At 41.6% G+C, this 22,948-nt stretch overlaps 1 protein-coding gene across 7 annotated transcripts in view; it reads left to right on the top strand.

The window, feature by feature from the left end:
* The window catches only part of CBFA2T2 (CBFA2/RUNX1 partner transcriptional co-repressor 2), a 420,340-nt gene that overhangs the window by 316,082 nt on the left and 81,310 nt on the right, over nt 1–22,948 (top strand). The gene's annotated exons all lie outside the window — the stretch shown is intronic.

Below are 22,948 nucleotides of genomic sequence, written 5' to 3'. Positions count from 1 at the left end.
TACAAGATGGCCTTCTTGAGATGTGGGAAAACGTGTGTGCTTATGTCATGTTCACGTATAACCTTATAATCCGGACTGAGTGGATTTTGTTGAGAGTTTGCGCTTGTGCGCACGCTTTTGTGCTTTCAAAGGTATATGCATACAATTTCCCCCAAAACGTCTGTGCACAGTCTAGCAGGTTTGGGATTGTGTGCAGGTGGGATCACTTTCAAAAGGGAAAATACGCAAACATGCTTTCCCTTTTGGTGTAATTTATGAGCGTGTTTGCCATCTAATTAGCTCCTCACTGTGACAGCTAGGATCATCACCAGACAGTAACTGGTCAAGTGTGGAGGAGTTCTGCTGTATGCATGCGGGCCAGCCTGGCTGCTTAGGTGCTTTTAAGTGCAACTAAAATGGAAGTCTGCTCCCCCATACTTTCTGTCTTCGACTCAGCTTCTGTCCCCCCTCCTTGCCAGACATGCATACATACACACTCTGTTTTTTCAGCCCATCTACCCTGTATCCTCTCTGTCCCCCAGTACATTCTTGTCCCCAGTTTAATTCCCCCCTTGCCTTCTCTGGAGGCTCGCTATCTGCACCACCTCCAGAGCTGTTCTGTGTTCTTCCATCACTGCCTGGCGCTCGGTGAATTTGAACCATGCGATGCCTGAACTCCTGTGCTGTTCTCATAGTCTTGCGAGAGCAGTGTGAGAGTCTGGGCACAGAAAGGTTCAAACTTGGGGCAAGGTGCCAGATGAAAACAGAATAGCTGCCCTGGAGAAGGTGAGAGGAGAATGTATATTATGGAGAAGAGAGTCAGAAAGCTGCATTAGGATCTACGGGAGCTGCCACTAGCTTTTCGGCCTGACTATGAAAGGACACTGCTGAAGGGTATTTCCTGAATGCAGAAAGATGTAGAGTGGCAGAGCAGACCCAGGAGCAAGGCATGCAGAGCCACCCTCCTGCGGGGTTCAGCTTAAAGTATTTCAGAAGTGTTTATAGGAGGACATTGAGCATCATTATTCTGTAAGTTGCAATGCTGTCCGAGTCCAGGAAAGCTTAGGCAAGATTCATCCCACAAAAGGTGCTGGATGCATAAAACTGGTTGCAAAAGAAGAGCAGCTAGGTTGAGATTGGGTGTGGCTTATGCATAAGATCATGGCTTAGTTCTTGGGTCTATCTTTATGGGCTCGGGATGCTGCAGAAGCAGGGTTCATAGCCCCTGGTGGTAGGGGAGGGGGGCTTCTGCCCCTGAATAATGTTGACATCTATTGGCCAGACCAAGAATGTGCTGCTAGTGTGTGCTATGAAACAGCCTATATCTTTAGTCACTTGCCTAATGAGTTGATGCTATAATATAACTTTACATGCTGTGAGTTATTCTCAGAGTAATTAAGTGATGCAACTGATTACTTTGATATCTATGTAGCTACTTTTAGTTTATAAACATAGCTCTAGTTATTTTCAGTTGCAGATTTCTGTACATACACAGCTTTCTAGGATCTGGTCTGCTTTTAAAATGGTTGCACATTGAAAGATATTTGTTTTTAAGCAATGATATTTTAATATCTTAAAGATCTTTAAAATCCAGAGAGCCTGTGAATGAACCGGTTTCAGCATTCATTTATTTGGTCTTGCATGCAGAATGTCTGTTGTAATATAAAAAAGTTGTTTTTGAATTTGCATCCAGGATAAAGCTAAGTAACAGTAACTAGTTACAAGCACTTACCATTTTGAGTATCTAGCACCTGTAACTAGCATTAGACAGTAACTTCTAGCACATTGCACTTACGCTTTCAGTTTTTGGTATTGTGACAGCCCTCTTCCAGTTTGCAGCACTACTCATTGTATATGGATGGGCAGTTATGTTATCGGGGTGTGTGGCAGGCCGGTCTGCTGCACAGATGGAGCTGCGTTCTTAGAGGGAATCTTGGTCAGCAGGTGTAGGTCCTGCTGTCCTGGAACTCCTCTTTGCAAACTCTTAGCTCACATCCCTTTTGAGGCCCCCCCCCCCCCCCCCTGTGCTGGGATGCTTGGTTTTCTCTGTTAGTCTTGGAAGAAAGCAGCAAGTTAACCATCAGCACCACTCTTGTGGAAGCACTGGCATCCCTTCCCTCTCTCTTCCCAGAGCCTGAGCCCATCTGAGCCTTGTGGGTACCATGAAATGGGAGATCTGGACCTGGATTCCCTATGCCAGAGTATTATTGTCAAGCCATTGCACTAGCCTTGAAGCGCATCTTAACTGTGATTGTTGATTTCTATAAGAATATAAGTGCCTTGCTGCGTCAGATCACTGGCCCATCTGGATCACTTGGAAGTGCCCAGCAGAACCTAAGAAGATCCTTTCCTATTCCTTTGTACAATTATTTGTTTTACCTTTTATGTACTTATATTAAACATGTTTAACCATGTTTTGGCTGCAACATAGTCTAGTTTGCAGTATCAAAATAAACCACCTCAAGCTACTAGCAATTTTCTTCAAAGATGCTTCAAATAGCAGGTCAGAGAGCAGCAGGAAGAAATACTACAACTTTCAAAGTTTGGGGGGATTTAAAAAAAAAAAAAAAAAAGGCAGAAAACTAAATTCTCTTCTGGAGAGTTCTAATTTTGTTTTGCAAGGAGTGACCTGGAGGGGGAGACCTGGAGTGATTCAACCAAAATAGGGCTCCCTTCCCTCCCCTTTTCAAAAACTGGGAAAGGGCATGGTATCTCCTGCCCCGGCACTGGCACCGGATTTGTACTGTGGAGGCAGCTACAGCTTCTGATCTTGCAGTGCTTTCTTGGAAATGTAATGTCCAGGGTGGGCACCTTGATTTCCCCTGCCCTCCAGGCATTGCACACAATAACTCTGCTGAAGAAGCATTTTGATCACATTGAGCTGTTGCTTTACTAGTGTGTCGTACAAAGTGCTGAGGGAAGTATGTATATATATTTGTGTGTGGGAGTGTAAGGAAGTGACATGACAGAGCTTATAATTAGCTCACAAAGGAGAACAGAGTATATTTTCTTACTTGTGTAATTGCCACAATAGCATACGGAGGTATTATCCTTTCACATGGTGGTGCTCCCTTTCGTAATTAGTTATGAATGTTTTGATTTTAATCTTGTAAGAAAGGGACCCTTGCTTCACTTGGTGCTAGATAATAGCATGTATACTTCCCAACAGGAAGCAGCTGGTACCCAATTAGGCAAACAATGAAGGGATAGTGCTTGTTCTGTAAAATGGTGGCCCTGGTGCCTTTCTGGTTGAATGCAAGTTAAACAGGCTTTCCAAACTGCACCCTTAAATTCCTGCCTACAAATAGTGATGTCAGCTCTTCCATCCTGCTGTGCAGAGATTGAAGTACACCACATCCTACAGCATCTGTTGACTTGGGAACTGTGGAAAGATCACTGCTCAAGTCAAAATGAAAATTGGTGCCTCGTTGTAAAGAATGGGCCCTTATGGTTTCAAAATCTTTTTGCAGTACCTTTTATGGGACTAACATAATTTTTGCAACCTGTAAAGAATCTAGAATATATATATTAAAATGATTTTTTTATATTATTTTTTCTGTGTCCCTCTATTTTCCAGTGGTCTCTAGTTATTGTTAGCTGTACCTTTTAAGTTCCCACAGTGCTAACTGTTTGATCGTCACTAACCAATGTTAGTGTCCTGTTCCTGTGACAGCCCTGGGGGGTTGGGGGGGGGGGGGTGAGGGACAGCAAGTTAATACTTTAACCCTGGAAGTCTTTGAAAGCCATGTTGGTGTATGACTCATGAGCACCTGAGTCAAAGCTGTTGTGAGTTCTGAATAAACGTCCATCCGTTTGTTAGTACAGTGTTGTGACTCTGTTATTACACTCTCACTCCTAGATGACATGCTTAGGCAGCTGTTATCTTTCCTGTCCCTGAGGTGTGGAGGACTGTTGCCTCACAGATGAATCCTTTGTGCCAGTTTACAGCCAGCATGGACACTACAGTAGTGGCAGCCATCTCCCCTCCCACCTGCATCTTGAGCACATACAAACCCTTCTGGCCTTGTCAGATAGTATATTTGTGTGTATCTGCTGCAGCTATATGGCCTGAACCATGAGAAAAGCCTATACATTTAAGAGCTTCTATGCTGCATAATGAACATTGTCTACCAACTGTTATGTTGCATACTTCGTTTTCCTGGTCAGGTGATGACACTGGAAGTTTGGTGGCTTACCTGGAAGATTATCTGTTAGCAGTTGATGGATCCAAAGTCCCAGCTTAAAATGCTGTGAACCAGGGCTGGAAAGTTTTCGAAAAGCCCAGGCACTTAAAATCTTAGCAGAATCATTATCGATTTTTTATTTGACTGCCCTTTCATTACAAAGATGTGTTCAAGGTATGTTTACAATAAGTAAACTCAATAATATATAATAAAAATATAAAATGTATAATAAACCAAAACAAAACTAAATAAATAACCTCTAACCTAATGTGGAGTGGAGTGGGGGAGTAGCGTAGTGGTTACAGCAGTGGACTATGAACCAGGAGACCAGGGTTCAAGTCCTGCTGTTGCTCCTTGTGACCATGGGCAAGTCACTTTACCCTCCATTGCCTCATCTACAAAATTAGATTGGCTTACAGCATAATCCAATTTGATGTACACTTTGAAGTATAAAATATACAAAACATGTCAACTGTGCATACAACAGAATTAAGTAAAGGCCTGTTGAAACAACCAAGTATCTAAAAATGAATAAGTCTCTTAGAAACCAAATCTTGCAGGGAAGCTATTCCATAACTGGAGAAATCTCAGCTGGGCTTAGAAACTTTTAGAAGGCTCTTAAATATAAAAAAAATGTGATGCTCTATATTCTTTAATGCACAAACAGTCTCTCAAATAGAGTGGGGTAGCTGTAGTAAAAACTTTGAAAATAAGTTAAAACCGTAAATAAAACAGAATTCTAATGGCAGCTAATGCAATGATTTTAAAACTGGAGTAATCGTATCATACTTTTATGAATTTGTCAAAAGTCGGACTGCTGCGTCTTGCGCTATTTTATGTAAACATTTCTTAGACAATCCTAAATAGATTTACAGTAATCCAAATGAGATTGAACGAATGCATAGATTACTGATGCTAAAGCATCCCTCTTCAAACAAGAACTAATTTAGCTACAGTTTGAACTTGAGGGACAAATCCAACAATATCCCAAAATTTTTAACATTATCCTTAAAATGAGCCAGTACTCCAGTAATACTTTCCTCCAGGTGCGTCGAGTGATCTCCTTCCACATATGTGCAGGGTCTCAGTTTTGTCAAGGTTCAATTTCAATTTAAGAACCTTCATCCAGTGTACAATATCAGATAAATATTTAATCTCTGAATTACTTCTGAGGGTTGTCATTTACTTCTACATACAACTGTATGTCATCGGCAAACATATGATAGTTAATGCCATACTGAGAAATCACCTTATCTAATGAACTAACGTAAACATTGAAAAGAAGTGGTGATAAAACTGACCCCTGAGGGGACCCCACATTTTAAAACCTGATGAAAAGATTCAGTATCCCCCAGATATTTAAATTTCTTCTTTTATCCACATAACCCCTAAATCAAACAAAGTACATAAACAGTATTAAATGGTCTAGGGTATCCACAGCATCCATAAGATTTAATGAAATCTATTTCTCCTATACAGAATTAACAGAATATAATCCGTAACAGCAAAAAGAACTGTCTCAGTATTAAATCCCTCTCATACCACAATTGATAAATATTTAGATCATTAATTTTCATTAAAAAAGTCATTTAGCTGAATAAAAACTCTTTTCAATTATTTTTCCCAACAAAAATGATTTTTCCCAATTTGGGGCCTATATTTTCTAAATAGCTGGAGATCCCATAGAAGAGGAGCTCCATGGGCTGGGCCGAGGCCAAAGTTGGCAGCGGCTGGCAGTGAGAAGTCAGGGGATAGAGCCCATTGCCTGTCTGCCCATTGTCAGCAGCAACCACGGAATTTGACTCTGTGGTGCAGCAGGCGGCCCGTGCCTGCCCAAAGACAGTAAGAGGAGCTGGAAGAGTAAATGTTAGCTGGAGTCGGGCAGCATTGAGGCCCTGGGGGGTGCAGGAGGTGCTCAGCGGCGTGGGCCTTCTCGTAGGCCATGACGGATAGACAGCAGCAGGAACCGAGCAGCAGTCAAGGCAGTGGAGGAAGGGTCCTGCTTGCTAGCCTTCAACCCACAAGACCAGCTGGAATGAGCACGGGAGACCTTGGAGCAGTGGGGAAGAGGAATGGAGGGAACGCGAGGAGATTAACCCTTTTTCTCCCCCCTCCGGCTTGTACTGCACTTCCAAACCGTAGGACGTCGCTGGGGCTGTGGATTATAGAGCTGGATTTCAAGGTTTTCTCCCCATCTCTTAAGTTTTTGCTGGTGCCTAAAAATATCTCCCCCCCCCCCCCCCCCCCCCAGCCCTATGTGAACAGCTATGATGGAAATTACAAAATAGATGTGCTGGAAAGCAAAGCTCTTCGTTTTCTGATAGTACCCGCTAACCAGGCGACATCTTGTAACTGAAAGGCCAGTGTGAGCTGTAGCTTTGCCAGATGGTTCTACTGATTAATATTAATCTACCTAGAAACTAATGAAAAATTGAAAGCATTTGCTATTAGTGAACCTGGGAAAGATTAAAGATATCTATATGTATATCTATCTATCTTAACTCCATCTGGGAAAACAGGAGGGATCCTTTTTTTATTTAGTAGCATAGAGATATCCACCCATATGCATATACTTAATGTAAATCCTTGTGTGTGTGTGTGTTTGTCTCTCTTTTTGTGGCTAAATGAAATGAATTGGGGACAGTCCCTTGGGCTTTTCACTGACATTGAGAACCTGTACTGTATTGGGAGGAGAGTGGGAGTGGTTTAACGCCATGTCACATTACCCCATTTGAGATTTTAAAACATTGACCATGGACCAAGCAGAAGGATTAAAACTGCTGTTATAAACAAACAAAAAAAACCCCAATCCCCTTCCTTTAGGTTTGTGCCCCCAGCAGAATGGTACTAGTGGGACAGAGTCCTCTGGGTAAGTGCTTTAGTGTAATGTAAGGGGGGAGCACTCTTGCTCACAGAAACAGAGGAAAATGATGACGGATGAGGACTGCAAGACTCATCTAGTCTGCTCATTCTTGATGCAGTACTGCAGACGGTAGCCAGTTTCAGGCTTTATCATACATCATCATAATTAAGGATCACCTATGCTTATCCCAAGCTATCTTGAATTCTGTTGTGGTTTTGGCTGCCACCTACTTCTACCGGAAGACTGTCCCATATACCACCACCCTTTGGGGCCGATGCAATAAAGTGCACCCAGCCTACTGCACAAGTTTACCCTTGGTTAGGTGTGCGTTTTGGACGTGCTAGAGTAACACCCGATGCAATAAGGGGATTAGCATGTCCAAAACACATGCCCAAACAAGCACAAAGCTAATAGCGCTCATCACATGTAAATTCTATGTAGATGAGGCTATTAGCCATTACCCTGCGATGCAGAAAATTGGTGGTCGGCCAACGCACTTTTTAACACAGCAAATTTAACGCCAGCTTCGGGGCTGGCGTTAAGTCATACAGCAAGTCAAGGGCACATGAAAAAAACAAAAAATACTGCTCTGTGGTTCCTCTTAATTAGAAGTGTTTTGATATTAAGATCTACTGCTTACAGTGATTAAAATTAAAGGAAAAATATAAGGGCTCGATTAAAAAAAAAAAAATTATGGCAGCACAAAACACATGCTCTAAATAGATTTTGCTGGGTGCATATTGTATGTATAAACTATCTACGGCGGTATAAAATGGACACTTATTGAACGCCCGCTTTCCTTATGAGCGCAGAGCCACGTCTCCTGAGCACCCAATGAATTTGAGTGCTAGAGAGACAAAATTTTCTCTAGCATGTCCTTTGACGTGGTAGCTCATTTAAATATAGCATCGGGCACTCAGGAGAGGTAGATGTGTGCGTGTTAGGAAAACGGGCGCTCAATATGAGCGCACGTTTTATCGCGTGTGATATTTCATTGGCCCCTTGCATTACTCCTGAATTTATCCCCTTTAAGTTGCATATAAATAATTCATTCTAAAACTTTCTTTTCATTAGAAAAATGTTTGCAGCTTGTGCATTTTGTATTTTTCGAATATCTTTGATAACCTCTCTCTCCTCTATAGTATTCAGGTCCTTTTTTATAGCTAGTCTTAGAAAGGCATGTAATATGTCTATAACCTTTGTGATATGGCCTGGTCTCCAGTCTTGGCCACAGTGCTGCAGATGAGGTTTTACAATTTCAGATCTTCAATAAATTGGTGACCCTGTACTTTCAATAGTTTTTTTCCATTGTTAAAAGTCAATTATTTCCTTTAATTCTATTGTCCAATCGCTGGGGTGGTTTCTGTGCTTCCTTCCAATAGCTGGTGAATAGGAAGATATTACAGTTTAGATGTATTAGTGCAAAGTCCCATGTTTCGTACCTTTTACATAGAAACGTAGAAGTGACGGCAGAAGAAGACCAAATGGCCCATCCAGTCTGCCCAGCAAGCTTTCACACCTATTTGTTTTCATAATCTGTTACTCTGACCGCTGAGGTCAGGGCCCTTATTGGTAACTTTTTGGTTCCAATTCCCTTCCACCCCCACCATCGATGCAGACAGCAGTGCTGGAGCTGCATCTAAGTGAAGTATCTAGCTAATTGGTTTGGGGTAGTAACTGCCGTAATAAGCAAGCTACTCCCGTTTGTTTACCCTGCATGTGCAATTCAGCCATTGTTGGTTGTCTGAATAAAAATCCTCTTTACTTAATTCCCTCTGTTGCTGAAGCAGTGAGCTGCGCTGGATACTTATTCCAAGTCAAGTATCATGCTTAATTGATTCGGGGTAATAGCTACCGTAACAAGCAAGCAGTTCTGTTGTTCGGTGTTTTCCTCACTCCTGTTCAATATCTTGGTAATTTTGGATGTGGAATTTGGCAGATGGGTGCCACAGATCGTCTCCTTTACTCTAACCATTTTCCTCCTCTTCTCCCAGAAATGAAGCTAATTCATTCCTCCACAGGACTATTGGGCCCCTCTTTTGGGGAGAGAAATTGCTCAGACAACTTGAGCAAAGGGGAAACCAAACTTCCTCCACCTAACCAAAACGTTTCCAACCCCCCCCCCCCCCCCGGTAAATCAGGCAAAGCCATGTTTTCTTCTTCACTCTCCTTGGGTCTAGGATGAGACTTGAGGGTTCCTTTCCTGAAGGGAAAACACAACAAAACAGGGGTTCAGTTAGAGAGAGCAGCTGCAGAGCAAAAATGCATTTTTTTTTCCCGCACCCTGGTAGGGCCTCCCAGCCTTGCCGAAAGGAGTTTTTTTTAAGAAGAGATACTTCAACGTGCACTCCCTGCCAAAAGGTCCTTCTTATAATTTACAGTGAGAGAGACTTTTAAAGCCTGATACCCCTTTGGGGGAACAAAGACCTGTGAGCCTACTCTACTCACGAGGAAGGCAAGCACCAGTGATGGATCCTGCTGCGAGAGATTGTGAAGGTAGAGAAGCTATCCAGATTAAGATTTAAAGTATTTTTTTGGAACTTAATAGTGAGGAGGATTTTGGATCCCCCCTCCCCGCTGGGATTTCAGCGCAGGATTAATAGCCTGATCCCCCCCAGATTTTTCTACAAGAGAAATCGCTAGAATTAATAGCTAAGGACAACTGAACCAAAGGAAGGAAGGACAAGGGAAGGAGATCCTATCTGGATTTCCTCCCAAGGAATCAGGACAGGCTGGGTTTCACGGTAAAGATCTCTAAAGGTAGGATTTTTGCAGATAAAAGGGAACCCTCTCACTAGGATTCCCTCACAGCTGCTGGGAGAGTTATGCGCATTTAAAATCATCATGGGCTCTACCCATGGGTCTGTAATAAGGACACCTACCTACACAGAAAATCCTTTAACTACAGTCAGATGTACACACATCATTTTTGGACAAATGGACTTTAGTTAACTTTAGTAATTAATAGACGTTTTATTTTAACACACAGACCTGGTCCTTCTGAGTTCTTACAGCCTCTCACCCCATAAGAAGCACTTAAATACAGCACACACACTGGTGACCTTTCATCATCTGGGCCCGTAAGTGAGAGCTTCCCCCCCATAAAAAGGATTACCCCCAGGGATTGAGAGTCGGTGTGGGAGTGAATGGTTAGCCGGAGCAGCCCCAGAAGATATAAATAAGATTGTGTGCACTTGGGACTTAAGACACCCCACTAAGGGTTACACATATATATATATATATATATATATATATATATATATATATATATATATTTATATTTATTTGTTCAGTTTTATATACCGTCATTCGGCGCAGCCATCATAACGGTTTACAAAAATCAAACCGAGAATAAACCATTAAAAACTGATGCAAAAATTAATAGTGGGAAATAAGAAGGGATCGGGGAGAGGTTGGTGGAGAAAAAGGGAGCATAAGGAAAAGAAGGGAAAAGGATTATGGTAACAGTATTGGTATTTAAACATCTTCGGGATGGTCTTCTAGTGTTGTTAATTATAAGTTCATATTGCTATTATAATGGTCGTTGCCAGACAATATTTCATTATCTCTTTTGCATGAGTATGGTTGGTAGTCTTATTTCAACAATTTAATTTTAAACAATCGTTAACGTAGACTTTATGAAAAAGAAGTCTTTAGATCCTTCTTGAAAGTTTTGATATTATATACACACACATACTTCTATACTCATCTCTGCTGTTTAAGATATTCATAAATGATCTGGAAAAGGGAACAATGAGTAAGGTGATCTAATTTGCAGTTCATATTTAATTATTCAAAGTTGTTAAAACAGCGGATTGTGAGGAACTGCACAGGGTCCTTGTGAGACTAGGAGATTGGGCATTATCCCCTTTTGATGGCAGGTCCACAGCCCAGGCTGCCATAGTCTGCTTTTTTAGGAGCTCTGCTAAACCATGGAATTTTTCCCTATCACTGTTTCTGCTGGGAAAAAAAATACCATGGGGTTTACTAAGTGCAGAGCCAAGTAAATAGGCCCCTTTGTTAGGGAATCCTACTTTTGTGACTATGTTGAACTGCTTGCCTTCACAGAAAGCAAAGTTGCTTACCTTTAATACATGTTCTCTAACTGCTGTTCACCAGTCGCAGAGCTTTTCAAACCCTACCTTTAGGAGTAGGGGAACAGGAGGAAGCAGCAAGTCTGAAACAGCATGGGAACTCCAGAGCATGTGGGATAAGGGCCCTTAGGCCTTTGCAAAAAGGTCACTTGTGTAACTGATGAGCTGTCGTCTTCAGAGAACACCTGCAGTAAGTGAGCAACTTTGCTTTCCGGTAGGCTAATAAAAAAAGATGTAAAATAGTAGCTTTTGAGAACTCATAGGTTCCTTTTCTGATGCAATTTGGAAAAAAAAATTTTAGGGCTTTGGTAGAAGGTTTTGGGGAAACACTCATGAGCAAGGGGTTTCTTGGCCATTGAAAATCCAGGCATGTGGCAATGAGTGCTGACTTTGTAGCAGCAGAGCTGCATGCAAATTGAGCATTGCAAGCTGGGAGTCTTTGTGTCGTGTTTTTTTTTTTAACTGATCTTATGAATTTTGGGGTAAGGGTGGGATAAATTATTTTATTTCCCTGTGATTCTGTTTACTGTTTTAATTCTGATGTGACTTCACCCTTATTGAAATGGATGCAAAGTGGTCTTAGAATTATTGTGGGCAGTACATTTTCTTATACGTAATACTATTTTTATTAACATTTTGTAAGTCGACTGTACGTGGCTCAAAAATCTTAACCTTCTGAGAAACATCATTGGCTTATTTCAAAATTGGATGTTGAGGATTCCAAGATTAAAGGGACCCCCCCCCTCCCCCCAGACTTAGATATGTGTATTGGAATGCACCCTGCAGGGGCGGTTTGCTTCAGTTTTAACACTCTATGGGCCTTATTTTCCAAACGTATCGCACGCGGTAAGGGACGTTTCGCATGCGATACCAAAATGGGGGAGGAGTCGGGGCGTCACCAGGGCCGACTCTGCGACGATGGTGCCTTTTCGCTGCCTATTTTGCTCCCAATAGCTACACCTCCTATGGTGGCGCAATTGGATGCGAAATCGGCAGCGATCGCACTACGACAGTGCGATCGCTGCCAGCTAGCCCAGGCCCCTGCCCCTCATCTTCCAAAGTATCGTAGGCCTGCGATACTTTAGAAAATGAGGCCCTATATCTGTTAACCTGTGCAAGATTCATTCAAGTTTGGTCACAGAGGGCATGTTAGTAGAGCAGTTTGATTCCTGCATGTTGCATTGAAAGTCTATCCTTTGCAGTACCGGTCTGTTGTGAACTCTCCTCATTGATAACCATTAGCAGACACAGCCAAAAAAAAAGACTGTTACATGAGTTGATTTTTTATTTATTTTATTTATTTATTTGCAGTTTTTATATACCGACATTTGTTTAGTAACCTCACATCGGTTCACAGATAACAGAAACATTGCAGCTGTGCGAACTAGAACAAACATATGCAACAGTGCTTTACAAAAAACATTTACAATAATCAATAATGTGATGTGATTGATGTGATGGCATCTGCGATTGGGATGCTGGTGCAGCAGGTGCAGTGCCTGGGGGATAGTTAAAGGGTGAGTGCCTCGTGAAAGACTAGAAAAGCATAAATGCAAACTAAAATGTTCTATTTTCAAGATAAGAACATAAGAAATTGCCATGCTGGGTCAGACCAAGGGTCCATCAAGCCCAGCATCCTGTTTCCAACAGAGGCCAAACCAGGCCACAAGAACCTGGCAATAACCCAAACACCAAGAAGATCCCATACTACTGATGCAATTAATAGCAGTGGCTATTCCCTAAGTAAACTTGATTAATAGCAGTTAATGGACTTCTCCTCCAAGAACTTATCCAAACCTTTTTTGAACCCAGCTATACTAACTGCACTAACCACATCCTCTGGCAACAAATTCCAGAGCTTAATTGTGCGTTGAGTGAAAAAGAACTTTCCCTGATTAGTCTAAAATGTGCTACTTGCTAACTTCATGGAATGCCCCCTAGTCCTCCTATTATCCGAAAGTGTAAATAACCGATTCACATCTACTCGTTCAAGACCTCTCATGATTTTAAACACCTCTATCATATCCCCCCTCAGCCGTCTCTTCTCCAAGCTGAACAAGCCTAACCTCCTTCAGCCTTTCCTCATATGTCATGCGGTTACTTGTACAGTAAAGCTGATGGAATTTTCATCTGTAGCAGCAGTTTTTTGTACTGTGTACTAGATAAAATGCCTGCTGGAAATATTGTATAGCATTCTGTGGGAGGGAATTTAGAGAGATACTATACAAGTTATAAATCCACTTTTGTAAACATATGTCCTTTATTTGTGGGGAAACAATTCTTTTTCAATAAACTGCCCACATTGATGCAAAGTTTGGGCATGCTTTTTACTTGTGGTCTTTATACTGATTTTCAGTGGAGAAGTACAATAGAGCATCCACTTTGAAAATTGCTGTGGGTGCAAAGTGCACGCAAGTATTTCCACCTGCTTTTTGCACAATTACAATTTTGGTGAAAAAGTATATACGTAAATTGAAAATGCAATTTTCATGCTTACTCTTTCTAGCCCAGACTAAAGTGTACTTTTAGCATCTTGAGGTTGGCTGATTTTTGGATAGCCAGTTTACCTAGGTGAAATGAGTGTTTTGTTTTGTTTTTTCCCACTAGTGGAAATTGCTTTAAAAATTGCCTTCTCTGTGTAAATTCTTTTTTTTTTTTTTAAACCTGATGGGTATGTTACTATTCTAGCGGACAATACATTCTCCATTTTTTTGACTTTATATGGTCTCTGTGTGAGTGAGAGACTGAGAGCCATGCATCTATTAAAACTGTGTGTGTATGGGGAGGAGGTGAATGTATTGGAGTGAAAGGAGGGAGCATGTGAGGGAGCGGGAAGTTGTTGGTTTGGAGACGTGTATCTTCTAAAATTGTGAGGGATGTGCTTGTGCGTGAAGGTGGAATGGTGCTTGTAAGGAAGGGGGTTGAGCTTTTCATTTGGAACCATGCATCTACTAAAATATGTGAGAATGATTGAAGGAGTCTGTGTGTGTGTGTGTGTGTGTGAGAGAGATGGATAAAGGGAGAGGTCAGGCTATGTATGTGGGTGGGAGAATATCATTTTGTGTGTGAATGAGATGCTGAGGCTGTGTCTGAGGCTTTTTTTTTTTTTAATAATTGGGACACTTCCCCTTCAGAACCAGCACTATTGGGATGATAGATTTGTCAGGGAGATGTTGTAGCAAATCAGGGCAAAGCAGCGAGACACCCAACTTCAGTTGCATTGGTGGCATTTTGGGCTCTTGAGTATGAGCTATGTCTTGTCATTGTGATGATTCATGTTATAGTGGAGGCGATATGCAGGGCCGGCGTGTCAATTAGGCGAACTTTGGCGGTCGCCTAGGGCACCGAGCCGAAGGGGGCACCTAAGAGCAGCCACGTGCTGCCTCAAGTGGAGCCTATCCCGCTTGCGGCAAAGAGAAATAGAGACTGTGTGCTTCTCAGGGCCGCAAGCAGCGCCCTGAGAAGCACACAATCTGTGCCGAAACAGGGAGGGGAGGGAAGGGGCGCGACCCTGAGAAGTACATGGTTGACGCCGAAACAGGTGTGGGGGGGGGCAGCGTAAGGGTCGCCTAGGGTGCCCAATACCCTTGCACCGGCCCTGGCGATATGGACAGTGTATCAGTGGCATTTTGGACACTGGATTGGCAGCTGTGCCCAGTTGCAACATTTCATGGTAGTAACAGATTTGGCCATTCTGGCTCATCTCAAGATGGTTCCGTGTGGCTATGGGGCAGATTCCCGCTGTCGACCAGCCCGGGGATTCGCCGCCCAGGCCGGCCCAGGAGATACCATGTGGTCTGCCGAGCGCGGCTCTGTCACAGCCGTGCTCGGCAGACCACGTGATTAGAGCAACAGGCCCACCGGGGGATGCCTAATCCCCCGATAGGGCAATCCACGCCTGGGTGTGGCCAGTTGTTAATTCCAGTGGTGGGACTCCTTCCTTCTTTGATAGGAAAGAGCATGCCTTAATTTAATTGTCTTACTGTAGACAGTTCTTATTACATTTTTTTTTATTGAGCAAGTGACAGTAGTTGATGGCTTGACCACTCGCACAGTGACTAAAAGCCATATTAAAAAAAACAAAAAACCTAAAAGTTCTACACAGGAGCACAAATAGGAAATATAATGGGAAATACAGTTGCTTCAGAAACCCCACATGGATCAAAATCTGACTTGGGAATGGCTAAGGAGAGGTAATTGTAAAGCTCAGTATGAGAGATTGATAATTAAACTACAGGATAATGGATTATGGACTACAAGGTTCACAGCCAGCTTAGAAAAAATGTGTAAAAACAGATAAATGCAGATTCTTTAAAACAGAGCTAGAAATGGTTTCACATCTTGTTGCTGGATGTCCTGTATTGATGTCAGAAAGAAGATGACACAGCTCATCCACTGAAAACTGTGTAAAGCACTGGGATCATGACCCTGAGAGACGTATAGAGAAAGTTGTGATCACCTGGGACATTCCTTATGCTAACAATTAAAAAGCTCTATTCAAGGAAACTGGATATTGTGTTAAAAGAGAAAAACGCAAGGAAAGCATTGCTGATAGAAGTATCAGTACCAAGCGACAATTCTATGGATCACATGGTGTGAGAGAAAATCCTCAAGTACCACATGATTCAATCAAGAAAATGTGGCAGAAAGATACAGAAATTGTTCCAATTGTATTGGGTGCAAATGGCCTGATTGTATATGATGATCTATGAATTCCAAAAGGAAGCCCTCTTTGGCACAATGCAAGTATTAAGAGGGGCATTAACAGTAAATTTGAAAGGCAGAGATCAGACTCAACATATGGCTTATGAGTGAGGTTTATGCTAGTCAAGCTACAGTGTCTTGCAAAAGTATTCAGCCCCCTAGAAAGTCAGCAGATTTGTGTGGATTACAAATGACACATAGATTGTTTCAGACAATATGTTTATTGCAAACCAGTAGGCTCTTAAAGTACATTTTCAGTCACAATTCATTATTTCTCTGCATTTTTGCAAGCCACTGTATATACAAAATTAACCCATTTGGAGACATTGCCCTGAACCTGCTCTCTGCAATGTGTAATCACATTTGCATGCACACACCTGTTCAGATCCAAGAAAACTATGTAGTCTGCCCTACCCTCCAAAATTAAAAATACTTCTTGAAAATCTGGTGGGAATCAGACGCAAAACTAAAAATTAGATGGCAAAACTGCATGCACATATTTGTGAAATATATGGATTCTCCCAAACTATACCCCTCTCATGATCCTAGTGGACTCTCTGACATGTCCTTAACATTTGGTGGTGTTCAGATGGAAAACCAAAAAACTTTGAGTGGCTTTTATTTGTTATTTTTATTTAAAAGGTATTTTATACCGGTATTTGGTTATTACCATCATATCGGTTTACAGTGCAAAAAATTATTTAACTAATAACAGTACATCAATATAAAACAAAATATAATGATCAATGTTTTCATTCGTACCTTATTAAAGTTGCTAAAATACAATTTCATTTTAAAACTTCATTCATACACATAAACATCCGTAACATTGATCCTCACATAATATATCTGCTGTTCTCCTGGTACTCTACTTTTCCAGCCTCAAATGCCTGATGGAATAACCAGGTTTTAATTTTTTTTTTCTTAAATTGTGCCACATTTGATTCCAATCTTAGTGCAGCTGGTAAACTGTTCCATATTTTGGGGCCAGCTAATGATAACGCTCTTTCTCTTACTGATGTTAGTTTTGCAGATACCAAAGATTGAGTTGATAACAGGCCCTTATTGGCAGATCTCAAATTTCTCTGTGGTACGTACAGCCTTATTGCTGCATTCAGCCATTCTACCTTCTCGTTGTGGATAGCCTTATGTAAGATGTTTAGCACTTTATATTGAATTCTCTGGTCTATCGGGAGCCAATGCAGTTCCTTCCTATTTGTCCCAGTAAGTATTCTCGCGGCTGAGTTTTGCATTATTTGAAGTGGACATATGGTGGCATAGGGCAAACCCAACAGTAATGCATTGCAATAGTCTGTGGAAGAAAATATTAAAGCCTGCAGTATAGTTCTGAAGTCTTTTCCGGCTAGTAATGGCATCAATCTCCTGAGTATCAGTAATTTATGATAACCTTCTTTTGTTTTATTTGAAATATGTTTTTTGAAGCTTAATTCCGAATCTAAATGGACCCCTAGATCTCTAATTGTGGATCCTAGATTAATTTTCAACTTTTCATAATTAAACTGTAGATTGGTATGATTCTGAGAGATTTTTCTCTCCAGCAGCATTATTTCAGTTTTTTTTCTATATTATTACTGTTTCATTTGATTCAATAATTGTCTGATTACATTGAGAGATATTGCAATCATTTGAAAAGCTTTTTCTATAGTGTCATTTACAGGTATAAGAATCTGTATGTCATCTGCATACAGGTAATATTTTAATCCAAGTCCAGATAATAAGTGGCATAGTGGGGTCATATAGATGTTAAACAGAGTTGCCGATAATGCTGAATCCTGTGGCACCCCGGTTTCAAGATTGATTATTTCAGATAGTACGTTATTTATTTTGACTTGGTAAGTCATGTCTCTTAAAAATGAAGTTAGCCATTGTAATGGTTTCCCTTTGATACCACACTTGTTTAGCCTATTTATCATAATTCCGTGGTCCACAGTGTCAAATGCGAGAAGCAACAGTAAATTTTTATTTCCAGAGTCAAAACCTTTTAGTACAGAATCTTGAAAAGATAGAAGTAAAGTTTCTGTATTTAAGTTTTTCCTGAACCCAAATTGAGTGTTGAGTAAATCGTTATCTTCTAGATGTTCATTTAGCTGAATCAGAACTATTTTTTTCAATTAATTTTGCCAAGAATGGGAGATTTGAAATTGGTCTATAAATATTCAACACTTTATCTAAATTTTTCTTTAAGATTGGTTTTATAATTGCTTTTTTAAATTCTGAGGGTAGAAGTCCTTCTTTCAAGGATAAGTTAATAATAGTATAAATAGTTGGTGCAATTGTTTGAGTCTTCTGTTTAAGAGTAAATATTGGGATTACATCTGCAGGATGATGGGCTGGATTTAGCTTTTGTATGAGTTGTATTACTTCTTCCATTGTTATTTCATTAAACTCTGTCCATGGCGAGATTTCCTTTATATTCATTTTAATTTCAAGTTTAGGAATCTTGTCTAAATTTGTAGTTATTTGATCAATTTTACTTTAAAGAAGAATGCCAGTTCCTGACTAAAATTTACATCCGTGTTAGCATTTATTTATTTATTTATTTATTTATTTGTTGAGTTTTATATACCGTCATTCGGTGAAGCCATCATAACTGTTTACAAGATTCAAATAATACTTCTTTTAACAATTGTGAAAAAAAAAATAGCATCTGTTTGTGTAGGGTCGGAGGTTAGCTTGTTCACTAAATCAAATAAGGTTTTAGGATTTCCAGAAAATTTCTTTTTTATTTTATTGCTATAATAATCCTTTTTTGTTTTGTCAATTAATTTCTTATAGAAAGCAAGGTACACACGATAATTAGTTAGGGTCATTGCACATTTATTTTTTCTCCACGCACTCTCCTTAGCTCTGAGTTATTGCTTTGTTTCTTTGATAGTTTTATTATACCAAGGATTACATTTTTTATTTATTTTCATTAGTCATTTATTTATTTATTTTTGATTGATTTATTTCATCTGTCATTTCATTTATGATTTTGAACCAGGATTGTGTCGCATTTGATGTTTAAAGTATCAATTTTTGGAAGACATGTCTCTAGAGCAGCTTGTGTTCTTTCAATGTTAAATGGCGGACGAAATTAAAAAGATGTCAATTTGTTTTTGGTAACTTTAGTTTTCTTGTCAAAAGTGATATTAGCTCTAATTAAAAAATGATCTGACCAGGGAACAGGTAAATAATTGGTCTTAATATATTTTACTAAGCTAAAATTTGAAAATATTACATCTAGTGAGTGGCCAGCTCTGTGTGAGGGTTTAGTAGACTCAATTTGGTATCCCAAAACTAATAATGCATCAAGTAGGATTTGGCAGGCAAGTGATAAAGGGTGAACATTAATTATGCGTGTATATTTGTGAAATATGTGGATCCCCCAGAAAATATCCCTGCTGTGATCCTCTTAGACCATCTGACTTGTGAAAACCTGGTGCAGATTGGATAGAGAACAGATGCAAAACTTTTTTTTTTTTTTTTTTTTTTACGGGACATTTACTTGTATGTATTCATCAGCAAAAATACTTGTCCCACTCTGCTTTGTCCCCTAATAAGCGCTGAAAATTTGGTGTCGATAGGATACCAAATGGAGGTGGCTGTTAGTGGGTAAAAAAACACACGAACCACATAGGCATCCCTGCCTTTGGAATGTAGGCTAAAAATGGAGAAATATGCGTGCTCAACAGGAAGAAAACATGGAGAGGATTACTAGATGTTGGACCTAATTACTCCATAAATTGTATCACTGCACTGTTTTGTACTTGATAAGTGAATGAAGGCACAGTAAAGATTGGGAGAGCTATCCACTAAGGTCACTTGCCCAGTTACAGTTTCTGTTCACATTGTGGTTGAGAAAGATGTTTAACATTATTGTTATTACTGATGGTGTTTTGGACAGTGGTGTTAAAGAAAAAGAAAAAAACTTGCGGCATGGATCCAGACACTAAAAGTGTTGGTTTCATCCTTTCCTGGAAAGCTCCTCCCACATGTTGAGCCAAAGGAACCCAAACTTTTCAAGAAAAGGGCCACATAAGATATTTGAAATCGCCGAACGGGCCTAGGGTGGGGAGGTGGTCCTCAATTTGCTGAGCCAGGATGGGAGGGGGAGGGAACTCCTTGGAGGTATTTGGTGAGAAGGTGTTGAGGGAAGGACCATGGTTGGCATTTTCCGTGATTTGAAATGCTGGGGAAAGGGGGAAAGCAGGGATCCCAGAAATGTAGCACATAAGAGTGGAGAAATCTAGAAATATTTTTACTAAGCTGGCAGCCTTGCTCCCTGCCTCTCCCTTTCCTTAATGTGTGTGTCTACCTTGGGAGGTAGGAAGCAGGGGAGTGTAGAGGGGGGATGGATGGATAGTGGGAGAAGGTATTTGTGTGTTGCACTCTCTCACTTACACCTCTCCCATGCACTTTTGCAGCCTATATTCCTCCCCCTTTCTTATCCTTTCCACGCTCCCTCTTCTCTTTCCCCTCTTTCAATATGCCAGATTTGTGGTATGAGCAAAACAACCTCCTCTGGGGACTCTAACCCAGGGAGATACGCCCAGACTTAGTATTTGGCTTCTAATAATAATGAGAATGTCTTCAATTTGTGCTTCCAAAGCCTGCATCTGTAGGGGATGAGGTCCATGCCCCCCCCCCCCCCCCACAGCTCTGAAGAAGTGGTGACGTGGGCTGTAGGAACCACCTGGCAACACCATCGAATCTAGTGCCTTCTTCCTCGTGGCCTGCACCACCCTCCACAGTGCTCAAAAAAACTCCTTATGGCTGTGGTGCAGCCTCTCTCTCTCTCTCTCTTTTTCTCTCTCTCTGAGTTTTCAGTCCAAGTGGCCATCCTTGCAAAAGCAACAGTAATTACAGCAATTCATAACACATTGGTGGACTTGTACCAACGTGCCCTATCTACCATGCCGTTCTAATGTGCTGCCACTTGTGCTTCTGACTTCAAGTATCTGAGCTGGAGGTAGCGGTGGAATGAGCTCTTACGGCTGCTGCGGGCCAGATCAGGCTCCTTCTGTTGCTGTTGGTGGCTGCATGAAATTCGGCTGAGGGCTGTATCCAGTTCTTGGGCTATAGTTTTGCAACCCCTAGTCTATGCCATATAGCTGTGGCATTTCATGGGAAGCTGCTACTTTGACATGTATTCACATCATCCAAACTGTTTCTTACGGCTGTTTTGTGGAAGAAGAACTGTAACTGATTCGTTCATCTCCTGCTCTTAACATATTTTCACTGTATCACTCTATGAAGTGGCGTTTCAAAAACCTTTCCCTTTAAAATCATTTGGAGGGAACATAAGAAACCCCTTTCTCCAAATGAGAACATCTGGCTCTCATATCTACCTAAGCGTAGTAACATGAGCAAGATTAATTGCTGTAAATATAACAACCCAAGCAGTATGGATATTGTACAATAGTAAAGCTTGCAGATGAGCAAACCATCTGACCAGCCCTGAACAATGCCTTTGTGTCAGTTACTTGTGTCCATTTTTCCACAGTGGGAAAATCAGTCTCTTAGTGGTAAAGATGCCCAGGAAAGAAAATTTTAGTAAAGTTTTAGAATCTTGATATGGAGGATGGGCTTTTTTTTTTTTTTTTTGCAAACTATAAGGGTCATTTATCAAATCGCACTTGGGTCTTATCATGCTCGATAAATACCGCACCGCAAACTGTGTACACAAATTCAAAATAAGTCAAGTGGGAGGTGTTTGGGCGGTGTTAATGAAAATGAGGTTCTGCTAGCGTAGCGTGTGATACAGAATCGCACACTATCGCAGGATCTAATGTGGGGAAATAACTACACCTTTGTTTCCCCCCCCCCCCCCCCAGTAGGATGAAAAAAGTATTTATCGTGGCCGATATTACAAGATTGCAGTGACTATCGCGCACTATAAAAAGTCCAGTAGAATGGCACACACCTACCAAGCCTTCCTGGCCCAATAAAAACACTTGTTCTTATCTGGTCTATATCTTCCTTAAGCCATAATATTTGTGGCAAATATAATGGTTGCGGTGGATGCGTCGGCAGGCTCGCCACGGACAGCGACAAGCAGGAACAACAAGCTGAAGAACCAGCAGCCAGCGCCGCGGGGTCAGGGCCCTGCCCCCAGTGCCTGTCACGTAGGCGGCCACAGTGCAGGAGATACAGGGAGTGTATCTTTCCTCCACAAACATCCTTGCTGGGCATGCCAGAGGACTACGTGGTTTGCAGATGTCGCCTCAGCTCTCGGGCTATCCGAGAATTATATGAAGAAATCCGAGGGGATCTGGATCCCGTCACTGAAAGGTCCCACGCTGTGCCTGGCCTCACCAAAAAGTTGGCCACCCTGCATTTCATGGCAAGCTGCTGCTTCCAAACGACAGTAGGGGTCGTGGGGGGAATGTCCCAAACCAAGTTTTCACACTGTCTGAACTAGGTCATCGAAGCAGTCTCTGACCACATCATTTCCTTGTGACAAGCAGGACTTGAAGAGGGGCATTTATGCCTTTGCAAACTTTCCCAATGTTCTGGGAGCTATCGGCTGCACTCACGTGGTCATCGTCCCACCCCACCCCGTGAGAGGAAGGAGATGTACTGCAACAGAAAGCTCTTCCACTCGCATCAACATGCAAGTGGTCTGTGAGAATCAAATGCACATCTTGACATGGTGTCCAGGTTCCTGGGAGCCACGCACGATTCCTTTATACCAGTGGTTCCCAACCCTGCCCTGGGTACCCCTCCAGCCAGTCGGGCTTTCAGGATATCCACAATGAATACGCATGAGAAAAATTTGCATGTTATGGAGGCAGTGCATGCTATACAGTGACTGTTGGCTCGTAGGTAAGACATGCACTTCTTTCTATATTCCATCTCTGGCTGGCTGTGGCAAAGCACACACAAAAGGGGAGTGGTCGGGGGAGAGGACAAGCATTGCTGCCTTGACAAGGGCCATGTACAGTCACATCTGAAGACCATTGACGCAGAGCCTGCCTTTTTTGCCCCATTTTGCAGAGGCCTGCAAATCTTGTGAGGGCAAACAATGCTCCAGCCCTAAAGCTTGAGGCATGAGCAGGCACTTATATACTTTCAAGGTGTTTATTTTCAACCCGGCCCCGCTCCTATCCTCCCATCCGGAG

This window comes from Rhinatrema bivittatum, chromosome 8, assembly GCF_901001135.1.
Source record: "Rhinatrema bivittatum chromosome 8, aRhiBiv1.1, whole genome shotgun sequence".
Lineage (NCBI taxonomy): Eukaryota > Metazoa > Chordata > Amphibia > Gymnophiona > Rhinatrematidae > Rhinatrema > Rhinatrema bivittatum.
The sequence above is the reverse complement of the archived record's forward strand: the minus strand, read 5'-3'. Positions and strand labels throughout refer to the sequence as shown.